Source organism: Symphalangus syndactylus, chromosome 16 (assembly GCF_028878055.3).
Source record: "Symphalangus syndactylus isolate Jambi chromosome 16, NHGRI_mSymSyn1-v2.1_pri, whole genome shotgun sequence".
NCBI lineage: Eukaryota > Metazoa > Chordata > Mammalia > Primates > Hylobatidae > Symphalangus > Symphalangus syndactylus.
Genome location: NC_072438.2, coordinates 40,698,752 through 40,722,174, shown reverse-complemented (window position 1 = coordinate 40,722,174; position 23,423 = coordinate 40,698,752). Strand labels below are relative to the sequence as shown.

Here is a 23,423-nt window from a genome sequence, read left to right as displayed (position 1 = left end):
AGAAACCATCGTTCTCAGCAAACTAACACAGGAACAGAAAACCAAACACCACATGTTCTCACTCATAAGTGGGAGTTGAACAATGAGAACATATGGACACACAGGAAGGGGAGCATCACACACAGGGGCCTGTCGGGGGGTAGGGGGCCAGGGGAAGGAAAATATTAGGAGAAATACCTAATGTAGATGATGAGTTGATGGGTGCAGTATACCACCATGGCATGTGTATATCTATGTAACAAACCTGCACATTCTGCACATGTGTTCCAGAACTTAAAGTGTAATAAAAAGAAAGAACAAAGAAAATTAAAACCCATGCAATAGATTTTTAAAACATACACTAGAAAATAAAATAAAACAAAACCGCTCAAAGCTCTGCTTCCAAAATACTTGAAGGAAATTTATTCAGATATAATCTAGTTGATAGGAAACATCAGGAAAAAAGATATACCTTTTGTTATCCTAGGACAAGCCATAGTAACCTTTGCAGTGATATAACACTTAGACCTACCTATCTACAATGTCAACATAGCTCAGTTGATGTCTTAAATATTCAGATGCATTTTCATATAACTCAACACATTTTGACTAAAGTTAATTTCAATAAAATGACAACATATCTGCAATGAAGTAATTAATTTTTAGATAAATTGTGGAGTGTCTCTTTCATGTGAGTCTGTGTCGTTCAGGTTTGTTTGTTTATTTGTTTGTTTTGGCTTTTTTTTTCTTTTGATGGGGTGTGGAATTGGAAGCTAGAGAAAAGTTGCAGTGGGCTATTAAGCATCTTCTACTTAGAAACCATGTTTTAGTTATCAATTGTTGCGTAAGAAATTACTCAAGACTTAGTGTCTTAAAACAGCAATGTGTTACTATCGTTCATAATTCCCTGGACTGCTGGGTGGACTGTGAGTGTGATCTTAGCTAAGTGGATTTTGCTTGGAGTCTCTCTTAAGCAGTTGTAATTAGTTGTTAGCTATGACTGCTGTCATGTGAAACTTTAACTGTGCTGGAAGGCCAAGGAAACTCACTCACCTGGCTGATGCTGGCTTTCAAATGCCTGCTCAGCTGCAGTTGTCACCTGGAGAGCCTGTGCGTAATTTTTCCATGTGGCTTGAGCTTCTCAGAACATGGTAGTTGTGTCTCTGTTTCCCAGAACTGGAAATTCCAAGTAATGGAGGCAAGAAGCCACAAGCATTCTATGATCCAGCTTCAGAAGTGTTGCATTCCCATCTGCACTGCAATCTCTTTGTTAGATAGGCCAGCTGTTTCAAAATGAAAAGGGATTACACAAGGGGGAGAAAACCAGGAGCGGATTATTGGGGAAGAAGGCAGGAAGAAAGGTGGCATTTTTGAGGAATACCTTTCACGGTCAGAAAACTCATAAGCCATTGAAACTGTCATTGACAAATGCCACTTTAAAAGGAACACTACTTTTAATAAAAATAAAGCTCAATACTAAGAGGAGCTGCAAAGCGAATTGTTTCCTCAAAATGTTTTTAGCCCTGCCTATATTCCTTAGTGCCGATTCTTCCTTACTATTTCTATTTTCTTTTCTGCTTTCTTCCTATATTCATTTTAATTTTATATATATTTTAATAATCAAATACTATGATGAAAAGTAAAGCATCTAGCATGGTTCCTGAGAGATAAGTTGGGTTTGGTTTGGTTTGATTTGGTTTATGTTTACGTGAAGCAGATACGTCCACTATCATCACTATCAGTGTAAAACAACCATGTATTGGATGAGTGTTGGGGATGTTTTAAGTCCCGCAATATATTTCAAATGTCTACTTCATATTTAAATATTTCTATTTAAATATTTTCATATTTCTACTTATATAGTAGACATTTGAAAAATCTTGCATGTGGGACTTAAGCATTCAAATTTTTCTACCAGAATTTTCTCCTCTTTTCAAGTATACTACTTAGTTGTTTTCATGATTTGACAAGATTAATTGTTTCTCTTTCTTGATCTTGCCTCTTGCCTTCTGGGATTTATTGCCTTTTTGGTTTGCTTTTGAAAACTCTGGCCACCCATTCCCATTCCAAATATTTGCCCTTCTTATATTCGTTCCTTAAACGTAAATATTCTGTGGTTTTTTGTTAGTGACAAATAATGACTGGAGGAAATATTTATGATATAGCAGGACACAAAAGACACCAAGGTAAGTTAGTATAGTAGAAGTAAATTAATCAGTATGTGCAAGAGAAACATACAGTTTATTCAGATTTGAATGAGAGTGAGAAAGACACTTTCATGAAGACATAATCAGGAAAAAAGTATGTAGAAACAAGGAATGGATTTTATTATTGAATTAAAAAAAAGTGAGGACAGCCAAGAACCTAGCAGTGATTATAACGAGTAAACAGTTGCCTTGACAACAGAACCACCGCTTGATGCTAGTAATATTATGGTAATAGAAACCTAGGTAAATGAAGTAAATAGCAAAGAAGAACTGGTTAGTTCTTGTTTGGGGAGTGGTCGTGGAGAAATTTGGAAGGATTTTCTGCTAAAAATCGTGTAAGAAGAATGTGACTACTAAAGAATAAACTTGAGATTAGTTATTACAGAAAGAAAAAGACCTCCTATCCTCCCACCCACTCAAGGACAACTCACCTTTTCATTCTGGGTCAGTGCTAAGTAATACATTATGTACTTGTATTCATCCATGCTGCTGCCTTCGCTTGTTAAATAGGCATCAATACTTGGAAATGAAGCCTAGATTCCAAGGACCAAAAATAGGAAAAATATGGATTCTCGTCTCCTGGTGCTCTGTGTTGGAGCTCAGAGTAATGTAGGCTGTTGTTGCTTATGTTGTTCTTCTCTCATTATATTCGCCTTGTAGGACTGTCCTTCTACAGAATGGAATGTAGACAGAGTCTCAAGAATTTGACACAGCAAGCAGGAGAATGTGTGAGCATGTATCTGTGGGACTCTGGTAAATAGAAGATTTTGTGAAGCTGAAAAATAGCATCCATCATGAACATCTGGGCAGTAATTTCTAGAAAAACTAATAAATTTCTGAAATTGTAGATCAATTCATGTTTTATTCTTTAATAGAGTTACTTCTAAAAAGTGGAGTGGATAATCTTTTAATCTCAAATGATCCTTGGAGGTAGATAATCCAAATGATGAAATGGGAAAATTTATTTTAGAGGAGGAAAAGAAGAATAATCCCAGAAGGCTAAAATTCAGGAGAGGAGGCTCCTTATTAAACGTCTGGCTCTAACAATGGCTAGAAGAAAAAAGGTAGACACTACCAAGTCAGTATAAGGGGATCCCTCCGTAAGATTTTGCAAGTGTGAAGACAGAGAGTTGGAACATAAAAACAGGTATGCCAGAAAGGTAAATTTTACCTGTTCTCTAAAGGCAATGTAGAAACCTAAATGTCAGAACCTCTGACAGGTTGTTGAAATACTGCCTTCTACCCTTGTAGCCAATTATTTTTGACTGAGGAGGCCACAAAAGTCCAGCTGGGGAAATGGTCTATCTCTTTTATGAAGGACTCTGCCTTCATGAAAAATAAAGACAGATCTGACAAAAAAAAAAAAAAAAAAAGGGAGCCAGCAATAAAGCGACTCCACAAGCTAAAAACAAATAAATGCCAAAAAGGAAGACATGGAAAAGATGACAGACGTGTTTTAAAAATAGCCTATTTTATTATTGACTTTCCTTGAGAAAGCTAAAGAAGAGAATGATTCCAAGGAAGTGTTTTAATGTGAGAATTCTGTTTCAAGATGTGTATATAATAAATATTTTATAGTATGTGAAAGAGAGTTGACCTTAAGCACTGATTTTTGTAAGAGTAGTACAAATTATTTTGGTTAAAGTTAGTATTGAGACATTAAAGAGTTTTCTTAAATAACAGTGTAGTATTTCCATTGGTTAATAATAATTTCCTTCAAATAATTTGTCTTGAAACAGATGTGTGTCATTATGCCTGGCTTAATGAAACTCTTGTACAATATTGGGAAAAGATGTGTGAGAACATAAAAAGTGTGCATTTCTGCATTTCCAGAACCATTCTTAATTTCCAGATACTCGAATTGCAATGGAAACCAAGAATGTAATGTAAAAAAATAATTTTTTAAAAAAAGAAAATGATATTCTTGCCTGTGATATAAGTGGAGGAGGCTGAACAGTTTGGCCCTTAGCTTTCTAAACCTTGCAGATAAACAGTATGCTTATTTATATACAAACACACGCATGCACACAAATGTGTCTATTCAAGTGTGCATGCATGCATGCATGTATGTTTGGATAATTTTGGTATCTAGGCTATGTCCATAGTGTCTTTGGTTTCTGAGCTGGGATGTGAAACAGGTAGGGTGCTGGAGCAGTATTTACAAAATTCTCTTGAGCAAAATGCTAAAGACAGAAAAGCATATTTTCAAGTAGAGACATTAAATAAAAAAACGGCAAAATGAAAATTCATTATATTGAATGAAAGATATTAAAGAGAAGGTTAGAAGTGTCAGAAGCTTTGGTACAAGACTTGGGAAAGGAGGTGCTCAGGTAAAGATCATAGGGATGTCCTGGTTTACAGTCCGGCTTTAAACCCTTGACCTCAGGTGGCTATGACAAGGAGCATGCTGAAATGTAAGAACTAACTGAAAAGATGAGGAAACAAATTAGGCACGACTGAGTGAAATTAAGTTGTCCACACCTCACTCCGAAGCAGAAGCGGGATCCACAGAAAGGACAGGAAGGAGGGAAACTCAGATGAAAAATTTCTCAGAATGCAGATCCTCGCAAAAGGGTAGCAGGCTGAGCTCTACCCAAAAGACTGATGATATGACAGAAGTATCCTGGCATCTTCGTTCTGGGAGACTAGTAGAACGGATGATACAATGGCCTGGGGATGAGGATTAGCTGGAAGCTTTTGGTAGGGGTGTTTCCCTTACCTGAAGATAGCTGGCAACATGGGATTGTGTTACCAACCCCAGGGAAGTTAATCTGAAGTAGCTGAATTCTTGGCGATCACTTGGTTGCAGAGGAGACACCTTAAAAAAATCACATGCAGTCGAGAATTCTTTAATTATCCAAGTCTGGGGGGAAAGCCTATTTGGTGAACACGGTAATAGATTAGAAATGACATGCTGAGATATGAAAATTTGAACAGATTCCAAGTGTTGTGTAAATATATTATTTTTAGTCCAGCTACTAGAATAAGAAATACATTCAGATTTCAAGAGCCTACTTTATTTACCTCCTTTCTCTATTTTTTTATCAAGAAAATTAAGAGATTAATTAGACAATAAGTGTTGGATATGTTTGCAAAAATTATAATAATAATCTCTATTTTTCCCAATGACCCAAAAAGTTTGTGTGACTAATTGGTAACACTATAGAAATTCTAGGCTGAGTATCAGAAACTTCTGGAATGAGAGATCTGATGTAAAAATTATGATAATTGATTGAAGTCACATTTCAATGTCCTTTTACATTGATATTAGTATATTGAGTATTGAATAACAGAGTTAATATGAACACTCATGATGATAGGCTCAGAAATGAGGCTATGCTTCAAATGACTAAGATTAAGACGAGGAAAAGTAAAAATGCTGAAAAAAGAAGAATAATGCTTCCTAATTGCTGGTATTGAGAATTTTGTGAGAAGGAAACAAAAAAAATTAATCTCAAGTAGCAACATAAATATAAAAGGAAAATAAAAACATTTAAAAACAAAATATTTCCTTATCCCCATGCCTAAGCATACATTTTGACCTTAAGTCTGTGCTTAAATATACTAAATTGCAGTTTGAATTGTATGAAGTTTCAATTTTAAGGGGGAAATATGTCTTTTTAGGTACATTTCTAAGTTTTATTTTATTATAATCATTACTTAAAATATTTTTACAGAATATTTCAAATGAAGTGATCTATACTACATACCCTAAATACAAGTATGATGGCATGCTAACACACACACACACAAATCCCTCATATGATAATTGCCTGTTGATTCCTTTAGTTGAATCAGGGAAAAGGTAGTTTATGGTTTGCATGGATTCTCCCTTGAATTTTATTTCAAAAGTTAAGAAATACGAACAGCATGAAAGAAAGATGTTCAGAAACCAGTGAGAACTTAGTTGTAGCTGTAAATATTGTAGTGAACTTGGAATGTACTTATAGCATATAAATGCAACCATTTAAAATGTGAGGCAAGGCCTGTAAGATATTTAGAAACGCCATTTTATTCATTTTTTTTGTTTGTTTTGCAACATTACCTTAGAGACAAGTAAGTTTATATAGCTTGTTCCATGATGCTGGATTTATAAAAACAATTTTCCTATGATCTCAATAATAAATACATTTACTGACACTATGGGAGATATCAGATTGTTCATGTTTAAACAATTGATTATTTTTTGACACACAGAAATAGTTCATAGACCCAGAGCAACTTAACTTTAATAACTCGAATAGCATCGTTTTTCTTGATCATAGAGATTTCTAGAAATAATATGACTTTATAGTGAATCAAAATTAAAGCTATATTTTAGTTGAATTATTTTTGCTAGTTTTTTAATGCAGAATAACAACACAAAGAGAAAATCTTGTCTGTTTTTCTGACTTAATGTAAAATGCTATGTGAATCAGAGATGAAGTACAATGACTATGTTCATTAACTTACAACAAACATATAACTTACTGTAATTTATTTTAAAAACATAAAAGCAGCCTCATTTTTCTAAATAATACTCTATTTTAGTGTCATTAGTCATCGAGATTTATTTACCATCTTTTTATTATTTGAATATAAGCAGACATCCTGAATGTTGAATGCTTTCTGAATTATAAACTATTCATCTAGGGTTTCAGTGCACCTCACTGAAAAAAAGAAAAAAGCGTAAACATTTTTTTCCTGTGTAATGCACATGGAGTAAATAATGTTATTCACTTTATAAATGAAATGAGCTACTTCTTGATTTAGCATTAAGTTGGTAAATAAAACTGTATAGAAGAGTGATAATTTATAGATGTTATGCAAAGTTTAGAAGTAACGGATGAAGTGAGGGGAATGCAAAATTCCATATCCTATTGTTTTGTATATTGTCAAGAAACAACTATAAAAAAAGTTCTTCCTTGTACCTGTTGATCTGCCTTGACTGTGATTAATAGTGATAATAATAATATATAATTATAGAGCATTAACTATGTTAGATATTTACTAAGCACTTTACATATATTAATTCATTTAATCCTGGCAACCACTCTATGTCTTGTTATCTCCAAATTATAAAGAAACTAGACATAGAGAATTAGATAATAGACCAAGTTAGAATGGAGATCATTATTGCAAAAACAAACCAACCAAAACACAAACTGGAACTTGAAATCTTCATAAGTATAAAATAAATATGGTCCTTGGATGAGTTAGAGGAATTCCTCCCTTGTGATCAATAGAAAAAGCTGATGAAGTCATTTTCTAAAATAACATAAATAAGGAAGCTGCAGCAGATTCCCTCCGGGAGAAGTTTGTCTTCATATTTACCACAACCTGCTGAGAATTGTTGTGTTGTAAAGCTTGGGGCAAACTAATTCCACTAAGACTTATGTTGCTGTTATTTTGACTCACATCACAATATGTAAGCACTTGAGTTTTTCATCCTCTACTATATTCTAAGTGTTTTACTACTTTGCACTTCCTTTCTCCTAGTCAATCCACCCCCTGTTCCCAACTTTCTCAGAATTTCTACTGTGTAATTCTAGAAGCCCAATGTATGGTTGAAACACAATTCTGTTTTGCAAGATACAAAGTAAAAATATTTTGCAACTACTCAGGTATCATATTATCAGATCAAAATTTGCCCAGGACAAAATTGAATGGATAATGAAGACATTATTCAATATTGTTAAAATGGGAGAGAGGGCAGAACTCATTCCAAACTCAACTGCACTTAAACAGAAGGAAAGGGTATTTGGACAGTTAGGGTGAGCTAGTGGAAAAGTACTGAAGAACATTAAAAGGGAGGCTGATCAATGAGATGTGTTGAGCATGATGAGTTACTTCTCAATATGCAAATGTTTTTCTCTGTGATTAAGTCATCTGTGTTTGCTAATTTGCACCCGTGGAAGTTAGGTGTCTACCCTCCCACAATGACTGAGAAATAGAGGTATTATCTTCTTTGATGGTTACATTTCAAAGGGACAGCTTCCAGGTTCTTGAGAAAGACAATACAATGTTGTCTAAGTAGTACACAAGGATTTTATGAAGATCTAAATCTCAAAGAGGCAGAAGAAGAATTTATCACTGCAAGTTTTCTGAAGTAGAAGTTCTAATAAAAGGAAGGTAAGACCTATTGGCAGAAAGAAACCTATCAAAAGTGTAATTCAGCCGAGGGGAACACAAAGGCCTTTGCGTCAACACCCTCTCTCAGCCTGCTATGTCTTAAGTACAGATTTTTCTCCGAAGACAGGGAATGTACCAGGTTTTCATTGATTTCTTTCTCCATTCCCTGCATCCTGAAAACTTTCTCAAGCCAATCAGTTGGGGCAGTCATAGAGATGACCTTAATTTAATTTTTTTTTTAGTTTTTATTATCTTGCTCCACTTCTTAAGAAGATAGTGCTTTATTGTCTGTGAAATGTTTATCAACTATTTTTTTTTATATTTTATCCTCTTTGGAGGGAAGTAAGCAGTTTTCTGTTTCACTGTGTTACTATTACTCCCTCTTGACCCAAATCAGAATCCCTCATTTATTTAAATATTTTCTGTATTACTGTTACTTTCTACTGCCACTGTGCTGACATTATATATAATATAAATATATTTAAAATATTTTTAATTTGATAAAATAAAATGTTTTTCAATCTTGATTTTATTTATTAATGGTACAGATCTTTTTCCTACCTCAAAATGAACATTGAAAAATATTCTAAATTTTTTTAATCTTAATTTTATTTTAGTTTGGTAAGAACACTAAACATGTAATCTACCTTCTTCACAAAATTTTTAAGCGTACAGTTCCATATTATTGACTAGAAGTAAAATGTTGTACAATATATCTCTAGAGCTTATTCATATTTGCTTTTTAATTGCCTTACTGATCATGATGGTTTCACATACTTATTAGCATGAGCGACAGCATTAAGCATACAGAAAGTAAATCAAATTTTTAGGAAGATATGTATGTATTTGTACATTTATCTTTAGATGATTTTTTTTTGTTAGATCCAATTATTCAATTGCTTTTAGCCCAAAATGTTGCTTCCTGTCGGCAGCTTGTACTAATAGTAGATAGACTACCTCTGCCATTTTCTTACAAGTTGATTGTATATATCACTTCAGTGTTAACTTTATCAGAGCTGCTGAACTTGACTATGCAGTCAGTGAACTCCCCAACTCTAATAGGTACAATTCTCACAGGGTCTAAACCATATGTAGTGACCTTTGCTTAAAAATCTTAAATGAGTTTAGCATATATTATACATCTATATTTTCCAAGCTCTACCTGCTGAGAGGGTCTAGCAGCAATGACACCTTAGTAGCACAACAAACACATCCAACACCACACCCATGTCTTGGTTTCTAACACTACTGTCAAATAAAGGAGCCTGGGATAATGCCTGATTTGAGGACTGGGGCAGGGAATATGCAAGATGAATCTGGAGCATGTTATGATGTCAGAAAGCAAGCAAGTGTGCTAAAAACCACAACGTTTATTAATGGGGTATGACAAAGGGGGCAACTACAAAAGTTTCTAATTGTCAAAGCTGGAACAATTTAAACAACAAAACAAAGAAAGAAGGATTGAATTAAAACAGAAGTATAAAGTAAATATTCATGTGTTTATAATGATATAAATTATAAAATACTTAATTGGTAAAAATAGACAAATCTCCCATGAAAAATAATCTCAAATACTTTATGTAGCTAATTCCCCATTAAGGTGATAGAACATAACTTTCCTTGAAGATAAATCTGCTGTTCAAGCTTCTGGACCAGCAGCAAAGGAACTAAGCAATACCATATAAGGCCCCTGAAAACACTAATTCAGAGGAAGAGCGATTTGCTAAACACAGCAGGATTATATTCTCTCAGATCTGTGGCAGAAATTGTACTCACAGAAATACCAACAGCTTCACCCTAAGAGACACAAGTGGAAGCTAGAAGCCAGTATATGATAAACCAATTGCATAAAGGCCAGACCCACAGACAGGCCAAGATAACGTATCTTTAGTATGATGCTTCAAATGGGGCAGATTGAGTGATTTGACATTTGCCATGATTCAGGCTTCATTACCTACCTTGACTTCCTGGGCAGTTAAATGAAAGAAATGTCATGTGGGGACAGATAGTACAGCTACTCTGTTACCAAATTCGTATTTTGACTTGAACTTACAGATACCTATGTAAAGCACTCATACTTAGAATTCTGAAATTCAGTTTTAAGGATATTTCTGAGATAGAATACATTTTTATTTACTTGTATAACACCAATGAGATTGAAAACACAATGGGTAGTAGTAGGTTTTATTATTTTTAAATCCTGTTCAGCTCTAGGGGGCCATAAACAAAGTTGTTCTAGTTCATGTTGACAAGTTCAAAGCTGAAAATTGCCTGAGATTTCTTAAAAATACATCAACAATCTATATTCAATACAGTGTTACTCTATACACAAAATGAGCTCTAATTTCAAGCAGTGATGTGCAGAATGTAATTATAAAGTCATGTCCTTCATGCTCTAACATTGATTCCTTTCTTTGTCTTTTTTTTTTAGAGGTTTTCAGGGTTTATTTCATATTTATGTAGATGTATGCCTTTCCATTTCTATTTATAGTTTCTATTTATTTTCTATCTTTTGCTGTCCCTTGAATTCCTACACATTTATTATGGAATAAAAACTTTTATCTCCTCTAAAAAAAAGAATGAGAAGTGAGGGACAATTGTCAGGTAATTTTTAGGAAAATGCCATCTAATCTCTTCCTAGCCATCCTGTGATATAATCTGAAAGTAGAAATGTTAACAGATGTTGTGACTCATGTCTAGTTTTGAATGCTTACCAACTTGTGAGCTAGATAATTACAATGAAGTTTGAAATGATTGGGGCATATAACATATATTTCAATTTAATGCCAGTTTTTAATGGCAAAAATTTGGTTCCACTGAAACTCCATAATGCTACAGAGAGCTACTACTTTTTCCAGGAAGTAGGTAATCAGCTAAAAGATATTTCATTTTTTTTTTTTTTTTTTTTTTTTTAGTAGAGATGGGGTTTCACCATCTTGGCCAGGCTGGTCTTGAACTCCTGACCTCGTGATCCACCCTCCTCGGTCTCCCAAAGTGCTGGGATTACAGGCATGAGCAACTGTGCCCGGCCGGAAAGATATTTCTTAATTGTAATCAAGATGTAGATGCATGCTGAAAACCAGCAAAAAAAAAATAAAAGCAAAAAAGATCCTATTAGCTAAGAAGACTATATCTGTCAGAGAATACTACATTTCAATCTTAATGTTTCTTTGACACTTTGGATTTCTTTTAGCATGTTCCTTCCAGGTGACTATAGTTGGCAGGAAGTAGGGAATAGTTTAATCAGTATTTTTCACTACTGTATTAATAAATAATTTTGTTAAAACCGACTCTCTGACTCCATACCCCAACTTCCTGAGCATTAGAGTGCTATGAAAACGTAAGTGATTGGTTTTTTATTAGAGTGTTTCCAATGGGTTATGGTGTCTGAGCATATGAATGTCTTCCTTAATGAATGAGTCTTTTTATCTAAAGGGAGGATGCTAATTCACACCATATTTCTCTCTAAACCCAAGCGGCATGCGTTAGAACTGAAGTGCTTATTGATTTAAATTTCATTGCCTGTTTATTATAAAATATAAAATAGTCTTAGCATTGTTTTTGAAATATTGATGGAATAGAATAATGTAGGCATGAAAAAAACTAACTTATTGAAGTGCTATAATAAAATTTAATGTCACCTTAATGAACAAGATGAATTAGAAAGTGTGACCATATGGCTTTTACACACCTGTGCTCATCAGCATGTGCATATAAGGGGAGCTGCCAATACTTCAAAATAATTATTTTATAGGAAGGAAAAACGTTAGGTATCCATCTATCAGGGATAATGCTATTTAAAATGTTTGTGCACGTGTGTGTTGCTTTTATTTTAGGAGGGAGAAAATATCTCTTTATAATGGCCTTTTGGGAAAAAATAATTTTAGACTTAGCAGTTTTTTTGTAAAAGCCATATGTTATGATAACCTTTAATACCTGATATATAGAATATTTAACAGCTGGACTATCTAAAAGCTTTGTAAATGAAAGTAATTCCATATATGTGAAGTACAAAAATGTATTCTAGATTAAGTCCAGATTATACGTCTCACTGAGGTTTTAGTTCACCTCCTAACAACAACATGCGCCCTCCATATTATTATTTTCTACAGACTTTCTTAATTTCCCCCTCATTTATTTTACCATTTTTAATATTTTATTAATACTATTGTTTTAATTTAAGACATTGAAGAGAATCAGTCGTCATTATAATTCAGTGGCTTCAATACGCTAAACCTGGTCTCTCATTCCAAGTAACCAGTCAAGTGTGACAACTCTCCTTTTCAAACCTTGGATAGTCTATGTGAGAGCAATCATATGTGTCAGTTGGAAATCTCGCCTCACAGCTATTGAACAGATGGATTTTAAGGGTATAGCTCCTTGAAGCATCCTGACAAGACAGTCTAGTTTGGTTGTTAAGAAACCAGTGTCCATGTCTGAGCATGTCTGCATGGTTTTCTTCAAGAACCCAACAAGTCTTTTGAAATTCACTCAAATGTTTAAAGAACCCATAACATTAAAATTCCCTTTTATGTGTTTAGTAGTTTTCTGTTGCTGAGTAACGAATTACTTCATATTTAGCAGTTTAAAGCAACACAAATTTGTTATCTCAACTTCTGTGGTTAAGAATTTAATACATTTAATTTCGATCTTCGGCTAGGAGTCTCACCAGGGTAAAATCAAGGTGTCGACTGACTATCCTCATCTGGAAGCTAATCTGGAGAAAGGCCTACTTCTAAACTCTTTGAGGCTGCTAGTATAATTCGTTTCCTGCGGTCATAAGAGGTCCTGTTGTTTTGCTAGGTGCTGGCCATGAATCATTCTTAGCTCTCAGAGGCTGATCTAAAGTCCTTGCTACTTGATCTTCTCTATCTCAGCAATAGAAAACGTCCTTCTCAAACATGAAATATCTTTGACTTTTCCTTCTGTGTCCAGGCCTTTCTGTTTTTAAAAGGTCTGTGTGATTAGGTCATGCCCACCAGCTAAGCTCCTTATGTTTAAGCCTACTGTGTCATATTACATAACCATGGGAACAAAATTCATCGTATTCATAGTCATGAGAATTATATAAAGCCTGTATGAGAGGGGTTGAGAATCTTGGGGACATCTTAGAATTCTGCCTTCAATATTTGTGGATCAATGATCTCTATGAAAAGGAGTTCAGTTTTAACTAATTTGTATTACTTTATAGAAGGGACACTAACACACATACACACACACACACACACACACACGAAACACAAATTATGCAACTGATGAAACTGAAGAATGTAATCCTATAACACCAGTACCACTGAACCAACACTTCACAATATATGCATGTGTGCACACACACACACACACACACAAATACACACATGTGTGCACACAAAAACATACACACACACACACCTGAGAGATATTAACAATATTTTTTAATGTCTTGGTGTTCAGTTTTATATCGATATGAATTTTCAGTATTCATCAGCATAAAAATGAAAAAAACAAATAGATTCAACATGCTATTTATACTTTTCATTAAAAAGTTATAATTTAACTACTTTTGTTAAATGAGAATTAACTGTTAACAAGGAAGTATTTCATAGTATAAAATATTTTTTCCTTGGATTTCAGATCCAATTCAGTTGAATTTCACCTATGGCCTAGGCCGAGTTTCTTTCTTTCTTTTTTTTGAGACAGATCTCAATCTGTCGCCCAGGCTGGAGTACAGTGGTGTGATCTTGGCTCACCGTAACCTCTGCCTTCTGGATTCAAGCAATTCTTCTGCCTCAGTCTCCCAAGTAGCTGGTATTACAGACATGCATCACCACACCCGCCTAATTTTTGCATTTTTAGTAGAGGAGGGGTTTCACCATATTGCCCAGGCTGGTCTCGAACTCTTGACCTCAGGTGATCCATCTGCCTCAGCCTCCCAAAGTGCTGGGATTACAGGCATGAGCTACTGTGGCTGGCTGGCCAAGTTTCATACTCTCTCAAAGACTGGCTTTACTTATCTATAAATCTGGGACAATCAAATTATATTGAGATACCAAAAAATGCATATAAATCATTTAACAGAATGCTTATAGGGTAGGCAGAATTTTTAAGATGTCTCCTATCACTTCTGTCCATTCTTGTGTGATTTCCTGCCCTTGAGTTTGGGGACTTCTTGATGATAGAATACATCTGACTTAATTATGTTAAATTATATAGCAAAGAGATTTCTCAGATGTAATAAAAGTGTATCTGGAAAATACTGTTGGGGAAAAGCTGAGTGTTGGGAAAAAAGCTGAGGCAAGGCTTGTATGTCTGACATAATGTAAAAGAGTCTTGGAACATGTCTAGGGGCCAGGGTCTAAAACCCCTAATGGCCTTTGGAACACCAAGCTCCATGCCAAAGGGTGGAAGGCTGCCCTGCCGCACCACAATCTAAGCCCAGGACATAAAACCTCTAGTGGCTTGGACGGAATCCAGGGTTCAGGGCATAAATCCCCTCGTGGCCTCTGGAATGTGTCTAGCCTTGCTGGCTCCTTGCTTCTAGCGCTCCCAGGCTCATAGATTGATTGTATCTTAAACTAGAAGAACATACTTCTCATTATCTCAAGTAGCAGAACATGTTCCGTATGCTTCAGAGAAAATGCTAAACTGTCACAGCTGTAGATCATGTGCTTGATACAGCACTTTCTTTCAAACCCCACAGACTCACCACCTGCTTCTTTGTTTGATCACCAATAAATAGTGCGGGCTTCCAGAGCTCAGGGCCTTTGCAGCTTCCATACTAGTGTTGGCCCCCTGGTCCCACTTTATGCACTCTTAGCTTGTCTTGTCTCATTCCTCTGCCTCTGCCGGACTTCACAGCCCCCATGCCCTGACGTTGGGTCTGACCACCCCAACAAAATACCTTGATTCATATACCTGAGTTCATGTACCAAGAATTCAACCAAATCCAATCAGTTAAGTTAATGAAGGTGAAGAATATCTATGTGAGCCTTACCAACTTAGGAGAGGCATTAAAATCACTGCCCTTTCAAGTGTCGGAGATATACAAAGTATAAGAGGGTGTAAGGAAGGGGTTATATTTCAAGGACATTTTACTTGCCTCTGGAAGCTGAGAATAAGCTCTGTATCAAAGCCTGCAAGTGAACAGTAACATCAGTTATACTACAACTGCAAACCACTGAATTCTACCAGTAATAATGTCAACTAGAAAAAGGACCACAAGTTCCAGAAAGACACACCATCTAGCTGATATTTGGATTTCACCCTTTTAAGACCTTGAGGATAGGACCAAGTCATACGTGACTGAACTTTTGACCTTCAGACTGTTAGTTAATACACAGGTATTGTATCAAACTACTCAGTTTGTACTAATGTGTTATATGGCAATAGAAAATCAATTATTTTTTAGCTCATATCATGCATATGGTAAATGAATATTATTATTTTCAATGTCTTCCAAATTAATAATGCTATTTGAACTGGTTAGAAATTTTTAGAAAACATTGCATTTTTTGTTTTTAAGTCAAAATCATTCTAAAGAATACCTGCCATAAGTTTTGCATTATACTCACAGAGTGGTCAAAGCAACAGAGCAATAATCAACATGTTCATAACAAGCTATGAAATCTATTAACTCAGTATGAAAGTTCTTTGATTTTAATTAGCTTCACAGAGTTTTGAGACCTAAAGTAACAGTAATTTTGAGATTAGGTTATGAAATTGTTAAAGAAGAAGGAAGAGGAGGAGTAGAGGAAGTGGAGAAGAGGGAGAGGAGGAGAAAAGGCAGGAGAAATGGGAAAAAGAGAAGCTAACAGTATTGCCACAGCCACAGACACCTCCAGGGAAAGAAGAGGTAAACCAAGAAATAGATTATGTTGAAAAACATAAAGTAATTGAACTGGACTTATATGGCTTGAAAAGTGACTTCATAATATGATCTTTGGAAACTCATAACAAGGTCCTGTTTAAAATCCTTCAATGTTTCACCATAGAGAACTCCCAGTGTTCCTAACATCTGATTTTGGATGCATTTCTATCTTCACCTATTAGTTCCTTCCATAAAAGCTCTGTCAAACCCAAAAACTCTTCTTGATTATCTAAAAAGTATATATAACTATACCTCTCTAAAGCCTTTTACTCTTTCTTGAATACATTTTAAACACCTACTTAATAATACAAAACTCTCCAACTCTGCTGTCATCTTTTTTAAGTTCTCTACAGATTCCAAAGCCTGCCTTACTATTATACTATTATTACTATTTGAGTTTTAGGGCTCACCCTAGTGAATCTTAATTATTTGCAACTTTGTGTCCCCCTTGTAAGCATTCACTTGCACTTTTATTGCTTAGTGTAGTGTTTGCCATGTACATAAAGTCCTTAATAAATCCTCATGGAATTCATAAGGAAAGTTGAGACAATTTACCATGCCTGTGAAATGGCCATGGGATGCCATGCTGTGTAGACTCTACGCAGAAACTTTCTCAAAAAGGTGATAGATAAGCACAACAAAATGCTTCTCTACTTCAAACCTCATTCTCCCCAAAAGATAGACAATATGTTTTGTTTTCTGATATTTTCCTTTGCCCCAGTTTTAATACAATACTAATTCTGTCATAATCATGGAGAACAGGGAAGTTACCTATTTTTACTTTAGATAAAAGGACAAGTTATTTGATTATACTTATTTTTTCATAGTATGAACTTTATCTGAGTTTCAGTTTTTTTCATTTCATAGAAGTCTGCTGCAATTTAAAGTTCATGGAAGGATGAGAAACTGCATCAGGAAAGGCACAGAATGTTATCATACAATAAATAATTGAGGCTCAAGTCTTGTAAAGGCCCTATGCTACCAGTAAAAGAATGAGACTGTGAGAAATAACAAGTACTACAAACTATTAATACCTAACATGTATATAGTACTTTAAAACTTACACATGATGCTGTCATTGTCAAAGAGCCTCAGAAATGACAGAAAGGATATCTGATATTTTGTACCAACTCAGCCTCTGTTACTTTGAGTCTCAGCATTTTGATATGTAAAATAAGAGGAATAGCTACAAGATTTTGACATTTTGCAGCTAGAAAATTATGGGAGTCTAAAACTTTCTACATCTGAACATGTAGACACAGAAACTTTATACAAATAGCAAATTCATACTTCAGATGTTTTTGCTTCAGTTTCCTTTAGGTCAGTGCTTTCTGGTCCCTCATTCTACCAGGTCTTATTCTTCCTATTTCATCAATCTTGCTTCTTTAGATGAAGTAATCACCCCACCCCACCCCCATGAGGACAGCGTTGCCTCTGCTAGTAATATAGCCTCAGTCTGGAACAACATTCACACTGTCTTTTCTGAGCATAGGAGTTTATGTTCTGAAAGCCAGTCAGGCAAGAGATGGTTAAATTGATCAATATAGACAATTCTGTTAGAGCTACCTCTATTTTCAATTAGGTAGGGTTAAGAACTTTGCTTGTATATCGTTATGTATTTGATGCCTATCTATGTATCTTACCAGGTTAACTCTGTCTACTCTACATTTTCAACCAATAGGCTCCTCAAATATCAAAGTAGATATGGATGTAGAGATGGATAAATAACCGAGCAGTAACTATCTTTAAAACTTTAGAAAATTTGTTCATAGACAATTTCAGCTATTGGAGCCAGTTCTCAGAAACGAGCTCAATTCTTAATTTTGAGTAAGTTAGGGATTACTTAGTGAATGCAATTAGCTGGAACTTTTTTTTATATTAACTTGTTCCTCTTAGTGGAATAGCAATAGTTTGTCAATCTAAATACTTATTTGAGAAAGATTGCTTTGTTTAATGCTTTATATACAACAGGTGCTTACATAATATATGCTTATAATTAGTTTATGCCCAAACCACGAAGAATAGTGACACACCTAGTTAACATACTATGTGTAAGCATTGGCAGCAGTGTTTTAAACCCAACTGTTGGGGCAGATGATTGATTTGTGCCTAATTAAAAACAATTTAAAAGACTAGTTGCTCTGAGCAATTAACTTCACTGAAGCTTATTTTCAGGGAGAAAAAATATTTTTCTTTTTTTCCAGCAGGGTACATAAAAGGAAGGTTTATAAAACAGAAGCTATATTTACTGTCTTATGTCATACCACATTATTTTACTAACCCCACAAAGAATATAATGGAATTGGTTTATTCGGAAATTATATAATGCAATGATTTCTTGGGTCAAGCTTCAAGCATTCAATAATAATAAGATTTTGTTTTCATGTCTATTCAATCATTTTACCAATTCTTACATTGATCCTTCAAAATAGGTGAGCAAAATAAAAGTTATCTCTATAATTATAAATATTTATTAAAAACACACTAAAAATCATAAATTTTAAAACTGAAAGGAACTTTAGGAAACCATTAGTAGAGTTATATAGTTTATGCATTTAAGTAGATAGTCATTGCTATGATAAAAAAATTTGCCAGGGAATTAGTATTGAGAAACAAAATTTTGGTTCTTTTAGCACAGTGATTAGGAGCCCAAGGTGAGAGCAACTGGAAGTTTCAAAAATAATGTAATCAATTTAGCAACCTTCACAGGAATCATTTTCTGTATTGATTACAATTATAGTTGAGAACATAGTGTTAAAAGAAAAACTTAAAGCAATTAAACAGGGCTTCACTGAGCAAAGAATGCTTTGAGAATTAGGAAGCTCTCAACCTGGAATAGATTCAGAGTGATTTGGGGGCTGTCACATGGCTGCAAAACATTTATGGACAGAAAAGGGAAGTGAGATACAGAAATAGCTGAATAGGTCACAAGTCAGTGTTTGGCGTCTTTGAATGTGGTTTGAACAGTTGGTTGTCTGCGATTGGCTGAAACTCCGCTGCTGTGATTGGCTGAGATGTGGCTATTCGTAACAAGAGTAGGTTACAGTCTGTTTACACATTCAGTGAGGTTAGAGTTCACTATGTATGAAGAAATCTTTAGGCTAAACTTAAAAATGTGTAAGGAGTCAACTTTAGGCTGAAATATTGATAGGTTGGCCAAAACTTTAAGCATTGATGTCTTTATGTCACCATCATAAATGGACTTACTTGGTCTTAAACTCCACTGGAAAATAGCAGAACAGTGGGTTTTGTAAGGTGTGAACAATGGAAAAAAGGAAACCTGATTGATTACTTCAGGTAACTATTTTGTAAGGATTAGAGCAGAAGGGATTTCTCTATTACACAGAAATCTATTGTTTTCAGGTGAAAAAAAATTACCTGTTTTGGGATCTATCTGCTTCCTTAAGGTTTCAGTTTAATTATGTAGCATTTAGTATTAGTGTCTCATTTTGGCTTGATCTGTGGACCTAGCGCATGAGTTCAATCCAAGAAAATTGCCTCCCATAATTTTGTTTAACAATTCCCAGTTTTGGCGCTACTCCCAGTTACCTCATTTTGGGTTTCTGGTCTCCATCATTTTGGGTTTTGGTCTTACTGTGTCATTTATAGGTTACAGTGTCCTCATGATTACATATTTCTTTGATTTTTTGTCATTTCAGTTGAAAAGAGACCATTTGGCATCCTCTGCATGGCTGCATGTGAACATTAAAAACTTTTGAAAGAATAAAGCACACCAGGGAGACTACTATTATAACTCTCAGGAGGATAATACCAATAGTTGGGAGTTTACTCTATAGCCAGGGTCCCCATGAACCAAACCAACTAAAATAAAGAATTATCATAATGAATCAGATGAAGAGTGTATTTGTTTTAACTGAGCAGCCCATTTGTTAATCCCTTGCCACTGAGTCTCCATGATACATGATGTATTCATCCATGTGCAAAAGAAGTGTCAGCAACTGCACTGATTACTCCCTATTCAACCAGTAGAGCAATTCTATTATCTGGCTCAACTTCAGCAAGAAAATGTAAAGAAGTCTGTTGTGCAACGGTAATCTTTGCAATAGAATCTGCTACATTGCCTATTACAAGGGATACATTTCTAATCATTGCCTCATTTGCATTTACTCCAAATCATAAAAAAGGGACCTAATAAATGATGACCATCCAGAAGGCTAAAGGCCTCCTTGCAACATTCTCTCTATTCTATGATGTAGGTTAAGAGGAGTGAATCAATATTCTCTTTCTGACTATGGAGAAACAAAGGTACCATTAAAATTCCTAGCCCGCATTGAACATTCATATTCCATCCATCAAGGCCTAAGGCTTCCCATGTATAAAATTGTCTGTGAAATCCTCAACAAATAAAAGTATACCCCATGGGTGCACAAAAGGCCCCCTTTTCAGTCTATAATTCATATAATCATAAATAAGAAAGCAAAATTAAGAGAGAGAAGAGTTTCATGATGGCAGAAAAATCTTATCCTCGATCGTAGGAAAGCTGCTCATGTCTAAGACACTGTCTGCTTCTGAGGAGAAACTTGTCTGATTAGCTTTACTTTAAGGTTTCTAATACATGCACAATTCCAAGAGTCTGAAGGGGCCCTGCTGAGTTGTGAGATTACAGGACCAAGGTTTGAGGTTCCAAAATTTTGCTGCATTGTGGTGGCAAGTGCAGTTTTCTCTGATGGTTTACATAAAACCAAATGTCTAGGTTATAGATCCTGAAGGGTTTGATTGTTTTCAGTTGGTGGATATGAAAGCTTCCTTTACCTAGTAAAAATACACTTTAATGTAATACATTAAAATCTTGCAACATTTAGTCATATCTGAAAGATACGTGAGGTTTTAATATTGGGGATAATTCTAGTGACAATTTTATAAGGGGTAAATTATATTTTCCAGTGGAAGTAAATATGATTGTAATCAATCTGCAATACTTTTGACTGATGCAATCCAGTTGATTCAGTTACCTCTGTCTAATGTAATTGTATCTATAATACTCTATTTGTTTTGCAATGAGTCTAGTGAAACAAGTACCTCCATCACTAAAGATTTCTTCAGGCATGCTCCATGAAGGAAAGATATTTCCTAATAACCTTTTACCTACTGTAATAGAATCAGACTTTTTGCATAAAAACACTTCTATACCACCAGAAACTATTGAAATTGGCAGTTAAATAAAATCAAATATTTAAATAGTCCTTCAGGAGTTTAGCTGACCAAACATTGATAATTGGATCGATTGTGGTGACTGTTCTAAATTTATAAAAACGGTTTTTGACCAATGATTGACATTTGTTCATCTACAAATATATGATTGAATTAGTTAATATACTGGATTATTTTATGTCTTTTATGATGAGTCATGGAGCACAGAGATTTTAATAATGGGAGCTTTAAAAACGGGAAGAAAAAGAAAAGAACACAGGAAGGAGCAGGGGGCCTTCTCAGTTCTCCATGAATTGATACTTAAAATTAAATATTATCTACTTAAATACCAATTTGGTTTCTCAAATTCAGGTGCATAGTACTGTTTATTAAGTGAGTTATCACAGGATCATAGGTAATTTGACTTGGACTATGCAGTTTACACAAATTGCATATCTTAACAATTTCAATACTGGATATAAGTATTACTAAAAATAAAGGAACATAAAAAAACTAAAACTCTATCTTATATTAGAAATACAGCACTTTTCTCCATTTTGTGGATATAATGCAAATCCAGTCAAAACCACTTGTGCATGTGTGCACAATTGTGTGCGTAAATCGAGAGGCTGATTTTAAAATATACTTGAAAATCAATAACCACAAAGATAATTTTAAGTTAGAAAAAAGTTGTTTGAGGGCTTACATAACCACACTTCAAGAATTATTATAAAACTACAGTAATCAATGCAGGATGGAAGTGGAGCAAAGGTGGACAAATATATGAATAAAAGAGACGATCAAGAAAACTCTTAGTCAAAAAAAAAACTCTCAGGTACATGAGGTCACTTAATTTATAAAAAGGGGTCACTGAAACTTTGAAACAGATTTATTTTAATGGTTCGTTTGCATTTGTGTATTTTTGTTAAAAAGTAAACCTTCACCTTCCCTCACACTATAAATACACAAAATTATATTGCAGATGGATCATAGTAATAAAGATTCCAGAGCATGTTTCCTTGTACTTTATTAATAAAGACACTATTGAGAGAATTAAAAGTGAGCTACAAGGTAGGATAATCATTTCAATACTTATATCTGACAAATGATTCGTATATGAACCCGAACATACAATAAATAAATAGGCAATCCCGTGTAATTTGACTGATACCATTCAACAGGCAGCAGTAAGTAAAAGGAGTATCTAATTGCAGTGAGGAGTATCTAATTGCAGTGTGTATATGAAAGTGCTGTCACCAGGAAAAACTAAGCTTAAACTTCATAAAGTTACAAGATTAAACAATTAATCTCCCTAATGACTAAAATGAAAATACTGATAATACCAAGGACTGGCAAGAGAGTGAGGCAGCTGGAACTCTCATATGCTGCTGGTGAGAAAATCACTTTGGAGTCCTCCTTGACATGATTTACTGGAGCTGAACCAATAGTTCCAATGACTCAGCATTTTTACTCCTAAGTATGTGACCAGTAGAAATGCACACATATGTTCGTCAAGGTCTCTTCAGTACATATGCAGTGAAAATGAGTGCATTCATTTCCCACATGAACAGGAAGTTAATAGAAAGCACATACAAATATTAAAAAACTGGAAGAAACTCAAGTGTATGTCCATCAAAAATAGAAAAAATAAATATAATATGTAGTAGAATATTAACCCATACAGAAAAAAAAACTACTATTATACACAATGGCATGGATAAGTATTAAGGATAAACTGTTGTGCCAACAGAAGCAAACTATCATACACCTAATATTTCGTTTCTACAATGTTCAAAAACAGGTAATGTAATCTATAGAGATAGAAATCAGTGTTCATCTTTGGGGATTAATAATTAGGATGGTGCTTAAGAGACTTATGGATGTTGCTAATGTGCCTTATCTTTGTCTGAGTGGTGATTAAGTTTACATGCTTACTTTTTAAAAAGTTTTATTTGTAATAGTCACATAATTATACATATTTAGCATGTATAATTACATAATTATCAAATCAAGGTAATTAGCATATTTTTCACTCTAAACATGTATTTGTTTGTAGGATAAAATTCAAAATCCTCTATTCTAGCTATCTTGAAATATGCATCATCATTAACTATAGTCACCCTACTATG

General features: G+C 34.6%; 1 long non-coding RNA gene across 1 annotated transcript in view; it reads right to left on the bottom strand.

The window, feature by feature from the left end:
- Positions 1 to 500: 500 nt before the first annotated feature.
- LOC129464810 (uncharacterized) overlaps positions 501 to 23,423 on the bottom strand; it is a 48,879-nt gene continuing 25,956 nt past the window's right edge. Inside the window, exons 3-5 of the long non-coding RNA XR_008651761.2 lie at positions 4,906 to 5,004; positions 2,618 to 2,936; positions 501 to 1,262 (exon numbers count right to left, since the gene is read on the bottom strand). This is a non-coding gene — a long non-coding RNA (uncharacterized lncRNA). The remainder of the gene's footprint in view (positions 1,263 to 2,617; positions 2,937 to 4,905; positions 5,005 to 23,423) is intronic.